An 8,009-nucleotide genomic window follows, 5' to 3' on the forward strand; every position below is an offset into this window, starting at 1 on the left:
CTTATTTGTAAGTTTCTTACACTACTTCTGAAGACTTATTTGTAAGTTTCTTACGATACATCTGAAGACTTATTTGTAAGTTTCTTACGATACATCTGAAGACTTATTTGTAAGTAGCATAATAATAAAAAGTAATTTGTAGTTAAACAACACAAAGAGGAAAAGATGACTTTGCAGGTAATTACATGTGTACATGTACACATGTTTTAGAAGAACTAACTTTCAGTGTTGGTCAACCAACTTTTAACAGATTTTACAGGGCTTTTGTCAGGGGTTTTTTTGTAACTTTTTTTTATTTACCATGATTTTAACTTGGGTGCTGTAAGACTAGAAACAACTAGTTGTGTCTAGCTCACTTTAATGCATACATTTTACTGTTTTACTTGATAATTATGCAGCATGAGTTTAATTTTAAATGTTTGCAATTTCTGGCAGCTGTGGGCAAAACAAAAGGCATCTTGAAAAACATGTATGTTGCTTTTCCAGTAGCCTACTTAGCTCTGTATTCTTGATCAAATTTGTTTAATTTTATGTTCTAGTGAAACTCTGCATGTAGTACTTGCACATGTAGGACTGCTGAACTCTGATATGGCAAAGCCTTACGCGTGAAAATTTTGATGAAATGGTTTCAGAGTTTCTTTATCTACACCGGTAAACTAGTGCCCTGGCAGGTACATGCACATCTCTTGCTCACCTTCTTTGTAAAATTGTTACATTTGTACGAACATTCATGTTTATATATATGGCTGTTTAAATGAGCATACAGGTATATAGAGAAAGCATGTTTTATTTGAAAACTACAAATATGGTCACTTGGTTATTATGAACATGTACATGTATCACAGTGCAAATAAATGAGTCCATATGAAAAACTATTTTTATTTCCAGTTCATAGTTTTTACCTTTCCATCTTTTACAGTATCTGTAATGCACTACAGCTAGAGTAACAAACTCCATGGCTACATGTAGTGTTGTACACATAATGTGTTACAAGTATTGTGTTACCAAATACTATGACTGAAAAACATATTTGCTGTGGCTTTTGATAACTGGGCATGAAAGGTTTTCATTTTAATATTTGTAAATCTGTAACACTGTATAAACCGGTGACCTCTTTCTCAGCTTAAATTAAGTAGAACATTTAAGACTTTAGGTGAAGACATAGATGCTGGTTTTGTTAGTTTGTTTGATAGTTGTTTAACGCCATACTAATTTTTTTGTGGACAGCTAGCTTTTTGGGTGGGTGAAGCTGGAGAGCCAACCAGTAAATAGCCAGATACTGACAAAGTTTCCCACATGTCATGTAAAGATATACACATCTTGTTGGTGGAAGACAAGTACATATAGTTGGTTAGCTGCGCAAACGACCATACACGCTTTAGTGACTGCTTTCTGCCACAAAGCCCTACATTGTTTTGAGGGTGGATTAATCTGCAAATTTTCTGTCCAAAGGCCACGGCTACAAGTCAGCAGATTTGTCAAGTACATGTAGCTGACAAATGGTAGTGTTTTCCAGTCAGCTATAGCTCTGGTTTTCTCCGCTATCATATAACTTGAAGTGCAGTATTATTATTAAACACAAGTGGAATAACTGTAATCGGCCAGTAGTTCAAATCCTTACTCTCTGTGAATTTTCTGTAGTTGTCCTCACGCAGAAAATGTAAAGGGACAGATATTTTTGCTGTCATTCCGTAAATTTTGCATAATTCCATCATGCCGTCATGCAAAGGATGTCTGGACAGTCATTTCAGAATAATGTGACTGATTGCCTTCATACCTCGTACTTGGGCAATGGTATGACATCAGTGAGAGGATGGCTGGGAGTGGTTTCAGTAACGTGAATAAAACGGTATGACCGCTGTGACCATCTTTGTTTTCCAGTTGGTTGACTTTGGCCAGACAATAACTCAAGACAACTGAGACTTCAAATATGGACAATGGTTTCGTATTTGTGTGACATCAAGTAGAGGATAGATGGTTAATATTGGTTTTCAGCATGTGTATAAACAGTACAACTGCTATGATAACTGGGAGTTGAATTTGTGCATGTATTTGTGGTGCGGGGAGGGGGGGGAGGGGGTGGAGTTGGGATGATTGTTAATCAAGATAATAACTGCAACCCAGATTGACAAGGTGGCATTGACCCAAATTTATTACATTTTGGCCAGGCGTGTTGAGCCAATACTGATATCCAGCCTAATTCGAATTACACAACAAACTAAGACCTTAACTGACCACATATATTCAACAGAGCCACAAAACATCAACTTTCACAACAGGCTACACCTTAATTCAAGTGACCATCTTGCCATATTTATGGCAAGTAAATGTAACTTCAAACATAAATTAAATTCTCACAAAACCATCACATACAGAGCAACAAAAAACTTTGATCCAAACTCATTCTGTAGTCAGCTCCTTGCAGATGACTGGTCATTCACTGACACCTGCACAGACCCCAATTCTACCAGTAGTCAATGGAGTCAGTCATTCATAAATGTCATCAATAACCACGCCCTAATTATGACTAAACGAATAAAAGGAGAGAAGCAACCTGAGTGGTTAAATGAAGAAGTACTTAATGCAATAAATGTGAAAAAATCTACAACACGAAACCTTGATCCATCAGAATCGAAACGGCTAAGAAACACTGTTAACAGTTTAACTCACAAAGCAAAGCACGATTTTGGTTCTGCAGCAATACATAATGACAAGCAAAGAAACCACTGGAAAATCATTAAAAAGCTCTTCCCAGTTCAAATCCATCTGTCTCCATTCACTTACAGTCTGATGTCAAAAGTAATAAACCTCAGGATCCTGAAGCCATGCCATATAATCGTGGAAGGCAAGTGATGAACAAACTACACCTGTATCATCCAAGGTGAAAGTGTACTGTGCCATATAATCGTGGAAGGCAAGTGATGAACAAACTTCACCTGTGTAGTCCAAGGTGAAAGTGTACTATGCCATATAATTGTGGAAGGCAAGTGATGGAAGAACTTCATCTGTGTATCCAATGTCAGAGTGTACTATGCCATATAATTGTGGAAGGCAAGTGATGGAAGGCAAGTGATGAACAGAGTTCACCTATATCATCCAAGGTCAAAGTGTACTATGCCATATAATCGTGGAAGGCAAGTGATGAACAGAGTTCACCTGTGTAGTCCAAGGTCAAAGTGTACTATGCCATATAATTGTGGAAGGCAAGTGATGGAAGGCAAGTGATGGACAAACTTCATCTTTGTAGTCCAAGGTCAAAGTGTACTATGCGATATAATTGTGGAAGGCAAGTGATGGAAGAACTTCATCTGTGTATCCACGGTCAGAGTGTACTATGCCATATAATTGTGGAAGGCAAGTGATGGAAGGCAAGTGATGAACAGACTTCACCTGTATCATCCAAGGTCAAAGTGTTCTATGACATATAATCGACAAAGGCAAGTGATGAACAAACTTCACCTTTATAATCCAAGGTGAAAGTGTACTGTGCCATATAATCGTGGAAGGCAAGTGATGGAAGGCAAGTGATGAACAAATTTCACCGGTGTATTCCAAGGTGAAAGGGTACTATGCCATATAATTAAGGAAGGCAAGTGATGAACAAACTTCATGTATGACAACCTAAATGTTCTGAACGAGTGTTACCAATTCTTTGTGGAAGAATGCATGATGATGGCCCAGGAAGGTGTAGTACCACATTTTGGTTGAGGGCGACTGAAGTGGGCAGCTTGGCGTACTAGATAGCAAACAACCGCCACATGATGTGCATGGGCTACAACAAAAGATAAACATGATTAATAGGACTGAACTGCATATAATTGTCAACATGTTCACAAGGTCGAATTGCCAATCAACAAACCCCAATTTGTAAATACTGGTAAATGCAGATAGAAAAAGGTGATGATGATGTGGAATCATAGATTCCTTTCTGTGGTTATATGGTCCTACTCTAACTCACACCTAGTATAAATGTGGTTTTGTGTGGTGTAAATATCAAAATAAGAAGACCACCATAATACTGTAAGCCATCATATAATTGAAATCTTGAGTACGCTGTAAAACACCATGCTATCAAGTAAATAAATAAAATTTAGTAAGTAAATAAAGAAAACTCTGCCAACATAAGCTAATGCCCCTAATGAAAATTTTTCGTACAAGAAATAAGAGTATCACTGTCAAAGGTATGGGAGCAGAAAGGAGGCAAAATTCTGTACATGTATTTTTATTGTTAAACTGTGTAATATTATGAAAAAGGAACGTGTTATCGTTATGAAAGAGGAACATGTTATTGTTATGAAAGAGAAACATGTTATCGTTATGAAAGAGGAACGTGTTATCAATGTAGGGCAGACAGTGACACGCCTCTCCTACATGTAGCCAATGTTGCATTCATTTTAATTTAGCATGACATCAGACAGATTGTCAGTATTAAAGTTTATTAAAGAAATTATGCATCTTGGGATCTGAGGTTCTCTCCACAGTATTTCTGCCATATTGCTGAAGTTGTGCTAACTACATGTGTATAAGCCATAATCATTCGTTCATTTCAAATTACGATTACAGGGTGCACTGATGGCAGTTCTGTGAGCTGGTGAATTCCTTTGGCTTTGATGCATGTACAATGAACATGTCTAGGTTAACCTAATCTCCAGATTTGGTGACCTGTAGTAACACTCCAATATTGTTAATGGAATCTGTGCATGAAAAATTTAGGCTGTATTTGAGGTGTTTGGAGTTGATTTTTTGTCATTCTTTTTGGAATGGCTCAAAGCTATAGCTCTCAGGAGATGGACTGAAGTAGAATCACTGACAGCAGTGCCTGATGGGAAATTCGTTAAGCTGAAGTTAAGTGGATTATTTTTTCTGTGACCCAGATTCGATTTTGTTGTCTGCAGTTCTGAGACTTTTTCACCCCTCTGGTACACAACTGGCAATGGTGGATAAAAAATTGTTAGAGCAAATGGATGACACTTGGCTTTGTTCACAAAAATCATAGCGTACAAACGGGTATATAAAAGGTCATTTGGAAACCTCAGTGGAAAATGCAAAGGCCTGCCCTGTTGGTTCAAGCTTGAGGCTCCGTCACACCCCAGAACCGTTAATGACAGGTCAGATTCATACATGTGGTTACAATTAATCCCAGCAGCTGTGATTCTGAGCTTGAAGAGGAGACCTGTATGGATCCAGTATCAGACAGGCCAGGCTATTGTTATCTTGAAGAGGAGCTACCCTATTCCGTGTCATCTTTTGCCGTCTGCTATCTGTTCACAATCTATAAAGTCTCAACCTGCCGATGTGTTTGGCTGAGAGACTGTTTGAGCAAAGAAAAATCTGTCTTCCCCTGTCGTTGTCGCCGTCGTCGATCCAAAGTGTCTGGGCCTTGGCTGTAGATTCTTTCAGGGATTGGTCTATTAGGCAGGAATAATGACAGTGTAAAATTGAGCCCAGTGGGAATTGGTAGGCTATTAGCCCAGCTATTGAGCTTGCCTAGGTTAGGATGATGATCTGTGGTTTAGGCCTTGTGGACCTAGCCCTGCCTCACCTCTGAATGGAAGACTGAGCTTTGTGACAGTCTACATGATCTGCTTTATCAGGGCAACTTGTCTGGCTTCTGCGCCTGTGTCGCCGATCAACCCCAATACCAGGAGAGGGATCAGGAGAAAAGATTCCAGCGAGTTGTAACCGATTCTGACCTCTGGTGTGGAACAGAGTAGCAGAGCGGAAGTATCAGCTTGGCTCCCACTTTTGGCCACAGAGGACAGATTCTGGTATTATCAGCGCAGTCCATCGCATGTGCAATCTCATTTTCAGGAGCACTGAGGCAGATGTGTTTGCGATGTTATTAGAAAGATGCTAGTCGTTGACCTGAAGGCACTTTAGATTTTAAGACAGATAATCTGATTCTTCTTTACAGAAATCACAGATCTGTTTTGAGGATTGTTGATCAGGAGGGAAATTTGTGAAGGATAATGGAATTATTGAATGGATTGTACTATTTGGTGTGAAAGTAAACACGGATCAGTCCAGAACCCCTGATAATTAAAGGTAAAACATATACACTTTATATTCCTTAATTTGCATGTAAATTTGTTCTTAATTTAATTAGCACCAGTAAGAGTAAGATGTTAGAAGATGAGGAAATGAGTGAATGTTTGTAGAAAGCTATGTTGGAAAGGAATTTGTTTTCAAATGTTGGTATGATAGGTGTTGGAGAATTTATAAGAAACTTGCTTGGTTCCAACATTTTGATGATTTTGTCATGCAACTTTCAGTTTTACAGTGAACATGTATGTAGATGTATAATGCAGTAATGTCTGGGTAAGTTATCCCATAAAGTGCTTAATTATGACTTTTCATGAACATTTTTACAGCCTGTCCTGATGTTATTTCCTGATTCAGTCATGTTTTCTCTTTCATTCCATGAACACTTGTAATAAGGAACAGCTTGTGTAGTGGTGAGCTTTCAGTATATGCCTACCTTTTGTAATATGGTCACTTTCTGATCTTGCATGCCCTTTTATGTTGTATTTGGAATTTTTTGAATGCTTATGACCTTTAATTTTTCCTGAACATCTAATTTCTCATCTTTCCTGAACTTCTAATTTCTCATTGTAATTTCCTGCACAGAAGTCAAGGTGTACGTACATGTATCTGCTATTTATATCTGGGATATCTGTCCAAGTTGTCTTGAATTACGTACCTGTACTGCGTGATCGTCCATGCCGTGGTTAGACTTCAAGAGTTTCCATCGTACCAGTCTCATCTTGACCTAGGTACGGCTTTGAGGTCTTTTTTCATATGACGAACACGTCAGCGCATACAGTGACAACTGTATCAGCAGCATCTACATGTACTAGTAGATCTGTATGCTCTGTTTGACATAATATTTCATCCATGGCTCAGGTAATCATTTTCACTGATTCTAAGAGTAAGTCTGTTAACTTTAAACCGTGTTTTGAGGTTTGTTTGGCAGGCAGGATGATATTTCTCTGGCAACGTTTCAGCCCCAGAAGTAAGGTTTTAAAAACTCCATTTACCTCTAAACAAGCATTTTTAGTGCAAATTTGTGAAGTGTGATGAATGTGTGTAATTTATATTATCCATAAATGTCAGAATGTGAGATAAAGGGAGTGATATGAATGTTGTATATCTTCTTTAGTCAACAATGTTGAGAGCAACAGGATTGGTTCACAGCAATTCATTGATAAAAATCAACTAATCAAAAGCTACACACATGCCAAACCTCTTTTTTTTACTGCATGACATTGTCGTCTGCAATGAGTGCAAACCGATGAAGATACCTTTATTGTATATAGCCATAGATACTTTGATAGACGCACGTTGACGTGCATGCTATACTGATTTTCCCCATGGCTTCTCTAGTCCTTTGCCTGACAGACATATTCATAAACTGTTTTGAAACAGTTATCTGCTACTCAGTTTTAATCATACAGATGATAACTCCAGCCAGATTTTTCAGTGAAGGCAGTTCTGTTGTTGAAGGCAGCGTATATTTTATCTTCTGTATAAACGGTGCACTTTGGTCTGAGGACGAATTACTGAAGTCACAGCCTTAAATTTCAGTCTTACACACTTGTGTAGACCGAGAAACACAAGGCTATAATCTTGCTAATTTGAGGCATAATTTTGCACTTACTTGGACTTTCTATTTATGGGGTAAACAGAATCTCTAGAACCAACTAATTACCTTAGTGGTGTTAGAAATCTTGGTTTTAAATCTGGTTTAATAAATTTGAAAATGCAGGGTTACTCATTGGAGATTGTCCATCATAATCCACGTTGCCCCAATCCATGAAACAAAGCCACCTTCAGGATCTTACATGAATAGCTATAGACCTATAATGTACTGTTAGGTGATGGTAAGCCAGCTGTAAGTTAATTGTGCGAGCATGAGCTTCTGATGGATATGTCTGGCATGGGCAGGTGGGAAGGAGGGGGTGGGGAAGGAAGGGGGGGGCGGGCGCAGATTAGGCCGTCTGTCTGCACCT

Source organism: Liolophura sinensis, chromosome 9 (assembly GCF_032854445.1).
Source record: "Liolophura sinensis isolate JHLJ2023 chromosome 9, CUHK_Ljap_v2, whole genome shotgun sequence".
In the NCBI taxonomy this organism is placed as follows: domain Eukaryota; kingdom Metazoa; phylum Mollusca; class Polyplacophora; order Chitonida; family Chitonidae; genus Liolophura; species Liolophura sinensis.